General features: G+C 39.7%; 1 non-coding gene across 1 annotated transcript; it reads left to right on the forward strand.

Annotated features, from left to right (window-relative positions):
• Positions 1-5446: 5446 nt before the first annotated feature.
• Positions 5447-5553, forward strand: LOC141635196 (small nucleolar RNA R71). The gene has a single exon (XR_012539899.1). It is a non-coding gene; the product is annotated as a small nucleolar RNA R71 (small nucleolar RNA).
• The last annotated feature ends 9514 nt before the right edge of the window (positions 5554-15067 follow it).

Consider the following 15067-nt stretch of genomic DNA (forward strand, 5'->3'; position numbering starts at 1 on the left):
CAGAAGCTAGCCAAAACATTGCCAACATGGCAGAGAGATCTAGGTACCTATCAGTATCTACATGTGACAGGTCACGAGGGAAAACAGGGAAGATAGAACGGGCAAGGTAGGTGGCTATGCCACCACAGACAATGGTGCCCGACTTCTTCTTTCCAACAACATTAAAATATTGAGCTGTCAGATAAGCAATGTTAAGAACAAAGGGGCCCTTGCTATCAATGTTTAGATAGCTCCCGAGAATCGACAACTCAACGTTATTAATGTTGTTGGGTTTTTTACGGCCGAAAATCGTCCCACCAATGAGATGCAAAAAGTAACGGGCCGGGGGGAGGTGGACATGAGTGAGTCTGCGCTCCTCAAAGGGTGTCTGTGCCAAGGTCCTCCCAAGTATACGTAGGACTGATAGGCTTATCGGGTACCTATGCAAAGATAAATTCCCTAAACACAAGTAAATGTAGTAATAGGGGTCGAACCACAAGGAAACGGGAATTAAGTTGTGAATTGCTATGGGTAGATTTTTATCAAGGTCGATTTCGTTTTTGGTTTGACTTGGTTGTTTGATTGACTAATGAAACTATGATGTGAATTATATGATTAAAAGAGAGTCTAAGGAGTTCGGGTCATACATGCAAAGGTAAACATATGATCATGATAAACTTGGTACTAATAACATTATCAATTGCTTAGGTTTAGAGACACCCACCTTACGATATTAGTGTCAACCATAGACCAGGTCCTAGAGAAACTCTCGTCCATGACTAGGTCGTCCTACTATACATGCTTAGTCTAATTCAATTCCGTGCCTCTCGACTTATAGAATGAATGAACAAACTTAATCAATTGAATAAGGCCTTAAACAAAGATTAAACGTTATGGCCTGAAGCCTGATTTTCCAATTTCTTTTTCAGATTGGACTCAGATTCCTTAAGCCTACTGACTTCAGCTTCTGCTTGGGCTGCCTTCTCTTGAATTGCCCCCAATTCTTTGATTTTAGCCAGGGCAGCCGCTAATTGTTGTTCTGGGGTGAGTTCCACCATTTTTGTATGTGAATATTAAATGAAGAATGGTAAAAGGAATTTTTTGATTAAAGAACTAGATGCCCCACGGTGGGCGCCAATTGTTTTGTCAGGAATTTCCCTGAACGTATCCGGATTGATAAAAGAGTAATTTGGGTATCTAGTTCTATAAGCTTGAAAATGAATAATGAATTAATAATAAGAAAACACTAAGTATCCGGAATATCACTGGTATTATTTGGATTAGCCGAGTACAAATTTGTGTATATGGTTAAACATTCAGGAAATTATGAGAGGTAAATTGTGAGAATAACTAAGTAATAATTGATGAATAATCATCCCTTTACAAATTCTATTTATAGTTCTCTAAATATTAACGTTACATTGATCTCAACCACTTTCCCAATTGTAGGAGCTGTTGCCGGATTAATAGGGCACGCTCCCTATTAATTCGCTTGACCCGTTCCATTCTCAACCAATCTTCAGCTTTTCCTCTTTTTTTCCGTCTTGATTCATAGATGATATAGTCTTATAGTTGGACTTGGTCTTCCTTGAGAATAGGACACGATTGTTAGCTCATACAAGTGCATTTCTTGTTTATCTTCTTTATCCAGCTTATTTGAATACTCTGCCAGGCTATTCTGTATTTACTATCAGGCTCTTCTTCCAGGAACTAGTAGCCTGCTTATCCTGTAATGCTCTTCATCTGCCAAATAGTAGTTAGATTTGTCCGGTCTCTAGTTGCCTTAGTCAGCCTAGTTGGATCAGGCCAGGTTAGAGTTAGACCAGGTTAAACTGGGCCTAACACATACTTCTTCTTTTTTTTTTCTTTCATGCTTTTTCTCATTCATTCATTTTTTCCTTTCTTCATTTTTTTCATTTTTTTTTCATTCTCATTTTTTCAACTTTTCTTTTTCATTTTTTCAACTTTTTTTCTTGAGCATTAAGACCAAGCTCACATGATTTCCAACAATAAACCATATCCCAATGAGCACCCAAACATTATCCAAATAAGCTACTAGCTCAACAAGGGTAGACAATTTCAATGATGTAGCTAGGGATAAATTTTGTGAAGGGGTAAAAAAGGCTAAAATATCATGTGAATGGCTCCAAAATGCTATAACAAATGAATGCATGCTTACCAAGAAATGACATGAGAACCATACTTGTGCATTTTGATGAAACACACATTATAAGGAGACACCTACACTCACCTAAGAGAGACCGGATAAGGATGCATCGGTCAAAAAGAGGCTCTATCTTACCAATTTGTAGCTTGCCAAAAGTCAAGATCAAGCCTATTCGGTTCATTCTCCATCTCCCACCTACTATGTCAAGACATCCCCATGTAGCTAATATCCCAACATGAAAGAATAAATCATTAGCAACAAGCCATTATTAGGACAAGCAAAGAGGAAAGTAGGTTACAAGCAAGCACAAAGCAAAAATTTCTCTCAAAAATTTTCAAAATTTCTACACTACATGCAACTACACTATATGCAAATGCAATCTTCAAAATTTCTACACTACATGCAACTACACTATATGCAAATACAATCTCCCCCAAAGCTAAACATCACATTGTCCTCAATGTGCCAACAATTCAAATTACAGAATCAAACCATAAAAATGGCTCAAAGCACAAAACAAGAAGGACTAGAGGTTATGTTTAATGGGTTGCAAGATCTAAACTAAAATGTAAAGCAATTAAAACTTACTCGACTTGCTAGCCTCCCCCAAGCTAGCATGAATTCGGGGGATGGAGATGTTTCCTTGTGATCTTTAGTGAAGAAATGTGAAGAAACGAGAGAGAAAGGAGGAAATGAGTACCGTCGGGTATGCTTGAATGATAGAAAGAAATCTATCTCTTCTTTTTTTTACCCGTATAAAGCAAAGGCCAGGAAGTCACAGAACCACGACCCCGATCGGGGCCACCAACTCCGATCGGGGTTGACTGCCTCTTCGGGTTTTGACTCTTTTCCGCGTATGATTCAATTTCCTTCTCTTTTTCCGAAAACCACGACCCCGATCGGGGCCACCAACCCCGATCGGGGTTGACTGCCTCTTCGGGTTTTGACTCTTTTCCGTGTATGATTCAATTTCCTTCTCTTTTTCCGAAAACCACGTCCCCGAACGGGGTTCCTGCATGGGGAAGCGTGCCAAATTTACTTCTAATTCTTCTCCCTTCATTTTTCACCTAAAAATCACAAAAAGAAAAATCGTCAAGTCTAGCGATTTATTACTAATCTACGAAAAACAATAAATTGCAGAAAAAAAAAACTTGGGTTGCCTCCCAAGAAGCGTTGGTTTAACGTCCCGCACGACGTAGAAGCTATTTGATTCAAGTTTTGTCATTGAGCTTGCCACCAACCAAGCTCCATTTCATAGCTCCTTTTGCATTCCTCAACCACTTGAAATTCTTCAAGTAAAATTTCCCTTTCTTCTTCTTTCCACTCTTAGCAATAGCGCCCTTAGCATCGTCACCAACAAAACAAACAACACCCATATCGTCCTCCAACGGATCCGTTAGTGAGGATCCAAGCGTAGTAGAGGCATAAAAAGAGTTCACAGTGCTAAATAAATAATAAGACGCTTGTAACATTGGGCTTCTAATGGTGTTGTTTTTGCTAAAGGAAACCCGGTCATCACCCACTTCCAATGTCAACCTCCCATTTTTCACATCAATTAGCGCACCCGCGGTCGTAAAAATTGGCCTACCCAATATAATTGGGGTTTGTGAGTCCTCGGCCATATCAAGTATGAGGAAGTCAACGGGTATGAAAAACTTGCCAACTTTGACGGGTACATCTTCTAAGACACCTAAGGGTCGCTTTAAAGAACGGTCCGCCATTTGCAATGTTGTATTTGTGCATTTTAAAGCACCCATGTTAAGTTTTTTACAAAGGGAATAGGGCATGACACTCACACTAGCACCTAGGTCGCAAAGGGCCTTATCAATGGTATATGTGCCTATAGTGCAAGGAATAGAATAGCTACCGGGGTCCTTAAGTTTCGGGGGAGACTTATTTTGTAAGAGTGCACTACACTCTTCGGTGAAAGCAATGGTCTCAACCTCATTGAAGGATCGCTTCTTTGAGATAATCTCCTTCATAAACTTTGCGTAAGAAGGGACTTGGGTAAGCAATTCCATAAACGGGATGGTGACTTGTAAATTCTTACACATTTCCATAAATTTACCAAACTTACCTTCTTCCTTGTGCTTTGCTAGGCGATGGGGAAATGGTACTTGAACAACTTCTTTGGGAGGAGCATCCTCCACATCTTTCACTTTCTCATTCTCATTGGGAACACTCACCTTCTTTGAAATGGCATCATTCTCTGTAGCAATAGGAGAGACTTCTTAAACAACCACCTTGTCACTTTTGTCAGGCATAGGGTGCTCAACAACTTTGGCATCAAGCTTGCTCTTCCTTTTTAGCATCAACAATCGATGGGAAAATGGTATACGGTCCCTAACAAGAGGCTTTTCACTAGCCTTCTTTTTGTCATCTCCCCCAAGCTTGGCCTTTTTAACAACCACTTCTTCATCCAAAGTCATGGATGACCCATCATAGCTTGTACCACTTCTTAAGGAAATAGAATTAACAGTTTCATATGGTTGCTCACCTTGGGGAGGTAGTTGACCGTTCTTCCTTTGAGAATTAGAAGCGGCTAGTTGAGCCACTTGTTGTTCCAACATCTTGACTGCGGCACTATGAGCTTGATCATTCTTTTGAATTTGAGCCAATATTTCCCTTTGCATGGACTATCATGCCCTCGAGCTTACCAACTCCTTGATTATTTTGTTGTGCATTTTTGGTGGAATTTGTTGGTAATTATTTTGTGGGGGCCTTTGTTGATTTTGATAACCCGGTGGAGGGATATACTTTTGTTGTTGAGGAACATAGGCATTTTGTTGCGGTGGGGGTTGAGGGTTAAGCATATTGTTGCTAGTGTAAGACAAGTTCAGATGGAATTTTATATTCGGGTTATAAGTGTTGGAAAATGTACCTGGTGGATATGAACTTTGTCTTAGAGCTTGAAAAGCATTTACCTCTTCAATGGGGGCTCGGCAGTGAGCGGCATAATGACCCGCACCTCCGCAACCATCACAAACAATGATTTGACTCATTGAAGACACGACATTGAGTTGTTGAACGGAATCTCTAGCATCTCTTTCCGCCAATTGTTGTTGGAGCAAGGTAATTTGAGCTAGCAAAATGGAGTTGTTGGAGGATTCTTCTTTACCTTTGGATGGCACAACTCGGGAATCGACATATTGGGCATCATGGACCGCCATAGATTCGATCGTGTCATGAGCAAGGTCGGTGTCAATTTGATCAAACCGCCCATTGTTGGCGGAATCAAGAATCCTTCGGGACTCGGCACAACATCCATTGTAGACTGTTATTGCTAGAAACCAATCATCTAGCCCATGATGTGGGAATTGTCTTTGAAGCTATTTGTACCTCTCCCATGCTTCATATAAGCTCTCAAGAGCATGTTGACGGAATCCGGTAATTTGGCTCCTCAAAGTTTGGGTTTTCTCCGGTGGAAAAAACTTTTGATAGAAGGCTAGAGCCAAAGTCTCCCAATTGGTGATTCACATGGCGGTGCGGTCAAGGCTATTGATCCAAAGCTTGGCCTTGTCCTTCAGAGAGAAAGGGAAAAGTATTTCCCTAATTTGGGCTTGAGTGACGCCCGTTTGATGGATCATGGAGCAATAGTCACAAAAATTTTGCACATTCAAATTGGAATCCTCCAAAGGACTTCCCCCAAATTGCTTCCTCTCCATAAGGCTAATGAAAGCCGGTTTGATCTCGAATTCCGGCGCGGTGATTTGAGTGGTTGTGATTCTGGCCGGAAGCATGGCCGCGGTGGGCTTTGAGTGATCGGAAAGTTTCACCATCTTTTTGGTAGTAGATGGTGATGGTGGTGGAGATGATGAACTTGAAACCTCCTCCTCTTCAAGGGCTTCTAGATCGTCTAAGTAAGACTTTCTAGCACTTTCAACTTGTATGGGAGAAGTGGCTTCTTTCACTTCCTTCCAAAAACGTCGTCTTCTACTAAAGGTTTTTTCGGGCTCGGAATCCGGTAAAAGCAATTCTCCACTACGAGAGGACCTGGGCATAAGACAACAATTTATAGAGAAATGATAAGTAACGGTCTCAAGGAAAAAGTGTTCCCCAAGACAAAGGAAAACAAGATAAAAATCGACAATTCACAATGCAATAAAACCGTTTCCCCGGCAACGGCGCCAAAATTTGATAGGCTTATCGCGTACCTATGCAAAGATAAATTCTTTAAACACAAGTAAATGTAGTAATAGGGGTCGAACTACAAGGAAACGGGAATTACGTTGTGAATTGCTATGGGTAGATTTTTATCAAGGTCGATTTCGTTTTTGGTTTGACTTGGTTGTTTGATTGACTAATGAAACTATGATGTGAATTATATGATTAAAAGAGAGTCTAAGAGGTTCGGGTCACACATGCAAAGGTAAACATATTATCATGATAAACTTGGTACTAATAACATTATCAATTGCTTAGGTTTAGAGACACCCACCTTACGATATTAGTATCAATCATAGACTGGGTCCTAGAGAAACTCTCGTCCATGACTAGGTCGTCCTACTATACATGCTTAGTCTAATTCAATTCCGCGCCTCTCGACTTATAGAATGAATGAACAAACTTAATCAATTGAATAAGGCCTTAAACAAAGATTAAACGTTATGGCACAAGCATGTGATGAAGCAATTTGAACAATATTACTATTAACCTATTTTATCATGTTATATACTTAATTTGCATGGCTCCCCTAGCCCTTAGAGTAAGAGATTTAGCTACTCATGTTAAGATGTAAATTGTAAACTATATAAAGAGAAATGACAAACATGGTTGAGTGATTTATATGAACTAAATGTTTTAACATGTAAAAGAAATTAAACTAAAGTAATCTAATTAGAGTGCTAAATTATAAACTAATATAAACTAAATAGATATGTAAAAATGTAAACTATATAGAAATACCTTAAGGAGATGAACTTTGAATGGAAGAACAATATATATAACCAAATGCTTGAAAATGTATTAAGAACCAAATGTTTAAGAACTACAAGCTTAATTAATTTGTAAACTAATATGAAAACTATTGAGAGAAATTGTAATGCTTAAGGCTATGAAAGAGTCAAATGAGACGTGAAGAAGAGATGCTAAAGCCTTGGAATACCTCTCCTATTTATAGGAGAGGAAAAGGAAACGTAATAAATCATGAGGCATGCGGCCCCGATCGGGGTCGTGTGTTTCCGGGTATTTTCCACTTAATTCCCCACTTAATTGTTGAGGAATCCAAAGAGCGTGATTAATGACCCTTAATGCACCCGGGTAAATGCTTCATCTATCATCTTTAGAACTCCCAAAAAGTATCCTATGCATGTTGGAATCTTATGTTTTTCCACCTTGACCGGGACTTGAACATTTGGCTTTGACTTTGATTGTTGACAACATTTACATAACACATATTGATCCATCAATTTCTCCATGCAAAACCCATTCCAATGCTCTATGCTTAGTCCAACACTTGGTCTTGTTTAGCTTAGTGAACTTAGTGTACAAAATGATAGGAAAAAACCTCTAAATGCTTAGATTCCTACAAAAATGTGTTCAGACAAGCAAATACACTAGAACAACAAATATTAGCTTATGACACTATGATAAGTGCTACATAACAAATAAAATGGAGCTAATATAGGGGATGAAAGTATATAAAATATGCACTTACCAAGGACCTTCCTAGGAGGGTCCGATTCACCGTGGGAAGACAGACCTAACCTACTACCAAACTCAGCTAGGGTCCAGTTCGTAGTTTGGTTAAACAATCGGAAGAAGACAGACGAGCAGTCTGGGTCAGTGGCGTAGGCAGCAGCTGAAAAAGTGAAGGAGCTGAAAAACTCAAGGGTCAGCTCCTTATAGGTCACGACACTCATAGTAGTCAGTCCAGTCATCCCCGCCCCGTTCAAAATCTCGGCTACAGGCTCGTAAATACCCAACTTCTCAAGGGATTTTCGACACAAAAATTTAGTAGACGCAAAGTCATAGCTCTCTTAGTCGAAAAAGCGGATACGATGAATAGAGTTAACAAAACGTACCTCTGGGTACTCGGGATGTGGGTCCAAGGACTCATCGACACGGAACGTGGCACATCCAGCAGCATGCAGACCTCGTCCTCGACCCTGTCCACGCCCTCCAGTACCCGAAGAAGAAGCCAGTCCAGTAGTGACTGGGCGGGGTACTAGGGCAGCCTTGTAGGCAACTGTGACAGCTGGTGACGACGCAGCAGGGGTCGTCACCGTAGTGGGAACGGTACCAGCAGTAAGAGTAGTGGCAGCAGCAGTAGAAACAGCAGAAACGACGGTGGCAGCAGCAGGGACCACCGTCTCAGTCAGGGATGGGGCAACAATCGAACTAGTCGACGACATTGTGTTACTATCCATCCTAATCAATCAAGTAAGGGTAAAAACTAATCAATTAAACACGAATTCCCCCAAAATTTCAACAAACCCGAAACCCTAATGCTTCAATCGAGTCAAAAACAGCAATTAAACATCAAAAGGAGGGAGGAAATCACTTACTTGATTGATTACCCACAATAATAAGCAGAGAAATCGACAAAAAACGCAAGAAATTGGTCGAATTGAGACTCGACTCGCAAAACCCTAATTCTTCAATTAAATCGCAACAAGGACGTAATTGGAAGAGGGAATATGGGTTAATGTCGAAAATCAAGTAATAAGCACAAGGTGGGTGATTGATTTGGTAGAAAGGGAAAATTAATGGAGGAATTGGGGATTTTTCGCAAGAGATATCGCACAAAAGAGGAAGGCAATAATAAGAATGAAAATAGAATAAAAATAAAAGTTGAAAATAAAAACTCCCTGCGTATAATAGGCATAGTCACTCGATCGAGTGATTTGAAACCACTCGATCGAGGACTCTAGGATCCAATCCCCTCAATCGAACAAAAATCATCTCGATCGAGAATTCCTCATTTTTGACATTTCGATCGAGTAACTGAAACCACTCGATCGAGTTCTTTTGCTTGGCAATCCTCTTGATCGAATACAAAAAGTACTCGATCAAGGTGTTTTCTTATGGCACTCATCCCAATGCGACATATTTTCCCCAAACCTGCATAGAAACACGCAAAAATACATCCCGCAAATACCAAATCACAAAAATAAGCAGTCTATATTCGGTTTTTGCTAAAACTAACTAATCTACTGTCTAAAAGTCTAAAAACGCAATTAAAATGTCAACAGAAATTCAAAATTACAAATTGTTACAACGGGGCATTCCCAGCTTATCGTCCAAAACACTGTAGTAGCCCACGAGAGGGCTTCTGACTGGAAGAGGTCCTTTCAACATCTCGGACCGTCCTCTTTAATCGCCACGAGGTTGAACTCGAACTGATGGAAGGAGAATAGTTGGCATCCATATACGCCCTAACTTTCTTCTTCTTCTTCTTGACATTCCCATCTGCATTGGCATTTCCATCACTTTGATTGACTTCAACTGTACTTTGACCGATAGCATCTCCAACATCCACTATATCTGTACCTGTAGCAAGGAAAACAGTAAAATGGTCCTCCTTTTCGCTCTCAGTCTGAGGCGGAGGGGTTACAATAGCAGCGTAATATTCAATATTCACAGCTGGAGTGTCTGTATCTGGGTCAATAGAGGGTAGGGCAATGCAAGGTTGAACTTGCATGGAAGCCCTACGAGATTTAGACTGATGAAATATCAGCTCCTCGTCTCCTACCTGAAATGTAAGAGTCTTTCCCCCGACGTCAATTACTGTGCGTGCAGTAAATAAAAATGGTCGCCCTAAAATAATAGGAGTATGAGTGTCCTCGGGTATGTCTAAGACCATAAAGTCTACGGGAATAAAGAATCTCCCGATCTTTACAGGTATGTTCTCTATAACTCCTAGTGGCCATGATATACTACGGTCGGCTATCTGAACGGTCATATTGGTACAATTAAACTTGGTCAAACCGAGTCTCTTAGCGAGAGACAAAGGTAAGACACTCACGCTAGCTCCTAAGTCGCATAACGCGTTGTCAATCAAGTGGGTCCCTATATGACAAGGAATTGAAAAGCTACCCGGGTCTGATTGTTTGGGTGGTGTCTTATTCTGAACTAAGGCGGTCCCTACTTCAGTCAAAGCCACCGTTTCATGGTCATTTATATGTCTCTCACGCGATAAAATTTCTTTCATGAATTTTATGTAAGAGGGTACCTGGGTAAGCAATTCGGCGAAAGGAACGTTGACGTGAAGGCTCTTCATGATCTCAGCAAATTTCCCGAACTGTTGGTTAGCCTTATAGTTCTGAAATCGCCTTGGAAAGGTCACCGTAATAGGAATTTCTAGCCCTTTATTCCTTTCTTCCAATATCTCGACAGGTTCGAATTCATTTCTACTCGATCGATCTCTTTTACCTCTCGATCGAGGTCTTTCAGCAGCTTTTTCACTCGATCGAGCATTGTGAGCCTCTCGATCGAAACCTTCTTTATCAGCATTGCTCGATCGAGGTCTAATTTCACTCGATCGAACACTTTTCTCTGAATTTTCACTCGATCGAGGAATTTCACCCTCTCGATCGAATCCTTGATTTGCAGCTTTACTCAATTGACTTTCAATATCACTCGATCGATCATTATTCTCAGCAATTCTACTTGATCAACCTCCAGAAATGAGTCGATCGAGTATTTTCTACGGATTAAGCATAGTCTCGTCAATGGATGACTGTTCACCATCATCAACATCGCTTTTCGGGTCTGATATATCCTCAACAGCTGGCATTTTGGGTCCTTTGTAAGCAAGACCACTTCGCAAGTTTATCAGATTTATCGTCTCGTGTGGATTCTTCTCAGATTGAGACGGTAAATGACCCGACTTTCTCGTGGATTGGCTAGCGGCAAGTTGAGCTACTTGGGTCTCGAGTGACTTTATTGATGCTTCTTTCTGTTGTTCACTCATCTGCAACTGCATAGTCAATGATTGAATCATCGACTTCAACTCAGCTAACTCACCAACTCCACTAGAAGAAGCTCCTTGATGCGGCAGTGGGAAGGATGGAGGCTTTTGAAAGCCTTGTTGAGCTTTGTGAGGAGGAACATAAGCTTGTTGCTGCTACGGAGGAAGGATAGGATTAAGCACATTCTGACTAGTCCATCTCAAGTTAGGATGGACTCCACTCTGATTATTATCATAAGAACCTCCTACTTACCTATATTGCTGAAAGGCAAGGACTTGCTCCTTCTTTGTTAGACAGTCAACAACAGTGTGACCGTCATTACTCCCACATCTCTCACAAGTAACAACCTCTTGTCTAGTCAACAAGTGAACCGTTTGTTAATCACCAACAGCTTGCAACTCTAACTTATCAAAACGGGCATTCATGGCTTCCAGCTGAGCCACAACTGCACTATCTTAAAATGGCACAAGGCTTCATAAAAGTTCTCATCAGGTGTCTGCTTAAAACTTGTAATTTTCCCTCTCAGCTGATTAGTTCGCTGTGGAGGAAAATGTTGGGGCTGGTGTCCTCCACAGTTAGTGCAATGACCTATAAATCTCTAAAAGGATCAAAGGGTATACTTTTGTATTATTATCAGTTGGTCCACGTTTATCAATAACGGTTGGCTTGCTAGATAAGTTTGACGTTATTGTCATACTGATGGCGGTGATCAACTGGTCCCTAAAAGTCACACCTATAGGATACGTTTGAGAGATGTGACGGTATGAAAATACAGTCATGTTGATGCCTAATATGACTAAACAGTTAGTCGGAGTTATTGACTAATAATTAGTCAAACGCGATGTTGAGATAATTATTTAATACAGATTAAATAATACTGGCTAATGTGAATTAAGCGGTTAATTCGTAAATTAAATATAAACGGTTATATTTAATCAATGTATATTGAATTGATTAATTATACAATATTGTTATTGTCGGACATGTATTAATATATCGACTGAGTCATGTTGCTAGTTGATATTTTAATAACCGATAACTGATGACAATTTATAATAAAATCCCGTCATATACATTTTAGCATTTTGAGTCGGATCACGAGTTAAAAATAAGGAGAAAGTGAAAGCCCACTCCCTCCCTTGTAAAACCCACGGCCGAACCATATGAACAAACGGAGAGGACTTCTCTCCTTTTGACCTAAGTATATTCATTTGCACAAAAATTAGGTTTTTGGAGGCATTTTCTCTGAAACCTAGATCTCACATCGAAAACTCACAAAAACTCTCTCAATATTGCAAGGCAATTAGAGAGTACTTTCTAGCACAAGGGGCATAGTCTCAGACGGTCTTGGGTGTAACGATTAGGAGGAAATCTATATTGATTCCTGTTCTTAGGCCGTATTCACAAAGGACCCGAGGTTGATTCTTATTCTTTATCGTTTCTCTTGTATTTTTCCGTTTATGACAATAATCACATGTTAAAGATACGTTATAGTCCTAAAATTTAAGGGAATTTTACGGATATTTCCCTACAAGTGGTATCAGAGCGAGGCCACGTAAATTGTTCTTTGTGATTTTCATTAAACGAATTGAATCGATAAATTTTTGCATAAAAAAAAACGTGCGGCCGAATTGATTTTACACGGCTGTTTTTTATATTTTTTTGCATTGGAAGTCGTGCCACACGGCTTACTGCTGATCAGTCTCAATCGTCTGATTTTGTTTTTTCGATTTGTTCTTTTTATATTGTTATTTTAAACGATAATCATAGCAATATGTTAAAGATTTGTCAATTGTAATTTTGTTTTAATACGGATTATGTTCAAATTGCAATTGGTGTTTTTTGTTCAATTGTTGTTCTTGGATGCCGCGCTGAAAATTGAGCCGCTGAAAATTTTTTTTTTGCTCTCTTTCCTCTCGGCAAACCGCTGGAAAATTAAAAAAAAAAAAAAAAATTTTTTTCGTGTTTTTCCTCTTTTTGGCCACGGCTGAAATTTTTTTTTGCTGAAAATTTTTCTCTTTTGGCCATAAAATGTACATTATACGGATGTTGTACACTCGCTTGATAGTGAAACGGTTCACTCACGTTCCATTTAGTTATTTTAAAGCGATTTAAAATAACGGATTATCATAAATTAAAATTAAGTTGATAGAAGCGGTTTTGTCACATAATTTTAATTGTTAAAAGGTGGTTTGGATAAATTTAACATAATTACGGAATTATGTCACGAATAAATTTTTTTAGTTGATGCATTTTTATTTATTTATCGTTACTTTTGAATGCCATGAATGAATTTTTTACGTATTTATTTTCTTTTTACAAACGGTTGTAACTTAGTGTGGCCTTAGTAGAACGTGTTACCGTAATGATGGAACACGGTCTTGGTTGTATTTTGAGATCTCGCATCTCCGTTTTGTTTTTTTATAATTACAGTTTTATTTAGAAAGTAAATAGGTTTATATTTTGTAAATTTTAAATTGTAATTTTGAGAAGACCAAAGATGGAGAATCGGATGCTCACTCCCGCTACATGGATCCAGATGGAACATCAAGACAAGCTTCTCGGGTCCAACGGTGGATTCCAAAGTTGTATTATGTTCTTTTTGCTAGGATAGGCCACACTAGGACTTTTATTTACGTATTGCTTTTTTATTTATGTTTTCATCGTAACGATAGTTTGCATCATATTCCGCCTAAAACCAAACCACCTAATAATTGCATGAAAACTGACTCATATAGAGGTTACGCGTTAGTTTTCTATGATATACAGATATCACATGTTTTAAATAAGCCATCACCCAAGTTAATTCATTCACGTAATGCTAGTTTTTCCGTTCACTTAAAATGAATTAAAACTAAATTGATGGGATCTTCCTCGTATAAACAAAAATTGAGAATAGTCTTTATAGGTCAAACTCCAATGAATCCCTTCTTCGTCGGTAGGCATAATATGACCCCTTCTACGTCGGGTAAGTTGGAACTGATTGACCTATTTTATCTCAACACTATGGTCACTCGTACGATCCTGTGATTATGGTGGACTAAAGATAGGATTTACGGAAATCTATCGACCAAGAGTTCTAACGGTAGAACTAGCTAAACAGTTGGCTTATCAATTTACGGAAATTGAGTCTTGGGACCACTTGTATTATTCTTGAGGGAGATCAATTATGCAAGTGCAATGAGTCTACACGTTAAAATGAATTTCAAATAGACTTAAATCACCTCGATGAGTTGCTTATTTCGTTTTGTTTTTCCTTTCTTTTCAGTGTAGATCACGATCATTTAAACTGCTAATAACATAATGGCTGGCCGTGTTGACGACCCAATGCCAAGTGCCACATTGGACCGTGAGTCCTGGCTTCGGATCTTCATGAATCAGATGAATCAGTCTACTCGACTGAAGAATGATGGATCAAACTTCGCGGAATGGGAGGCGGCATTACGGAATGCTGCCATTGCTGACAGGAAGCTCAAATATCTGGTTGAGCCCATACCGTCAAACCCAGGCCCCACGGCTGGAGCTAACGAGATCGCCACGTATAGCGATTTCGTCATGGAAGTGGGTGCGATTAAAAACGTACTCATTTTTGCAATGGAATCCAATTTGCAGAAACGCTTCATAGCCCAAGGTGCGAACAAGATTTTCACCACGCTCACTAAGGAATTCTCGAAAGCACCGAGAATCGTGACTTATGAGTATACCTGTCGCTTCTTTGAGGCGAACTCGAGAAGGGCCAACCTGGTTAGCCCACACATTCTCGGATGATTGAGAATGTCGAGAAATTGGAGGCGCTTGATTGTAAAATCAGCGAGAACATTGTGATTGACCGCATGCTTCATTCACTCCACGATGGTTTTGCGCTCTTTAGAGCCAATTACTATATGAATGATTTGAAGAAAAGTCCTCATGCACTACACTCCCTTCTCGCATGCACCGAGAAGGACATGAAGTTTAGTGGGAGCCTGAAACAGGATGTTCTCGTTGTGTCAAACAAGGGCAAGGGTAA

Source organism: Silene latifolia, chromosome Y (assembly GCF_048544455.1).
Source record: "Silene latifolia isolate original U9 population chromosome Y, ASM4854445v1, whole genome shotgun sequence".
In the NCBI taxonomy this organism is placed as follows: domain Eukaryota; kingdom Viridiplantae; phylum Streptophyta; class Magnoliopsida; order Caryophyllales; family Caryophyllaceae; genus Silene; species Silene latifolia.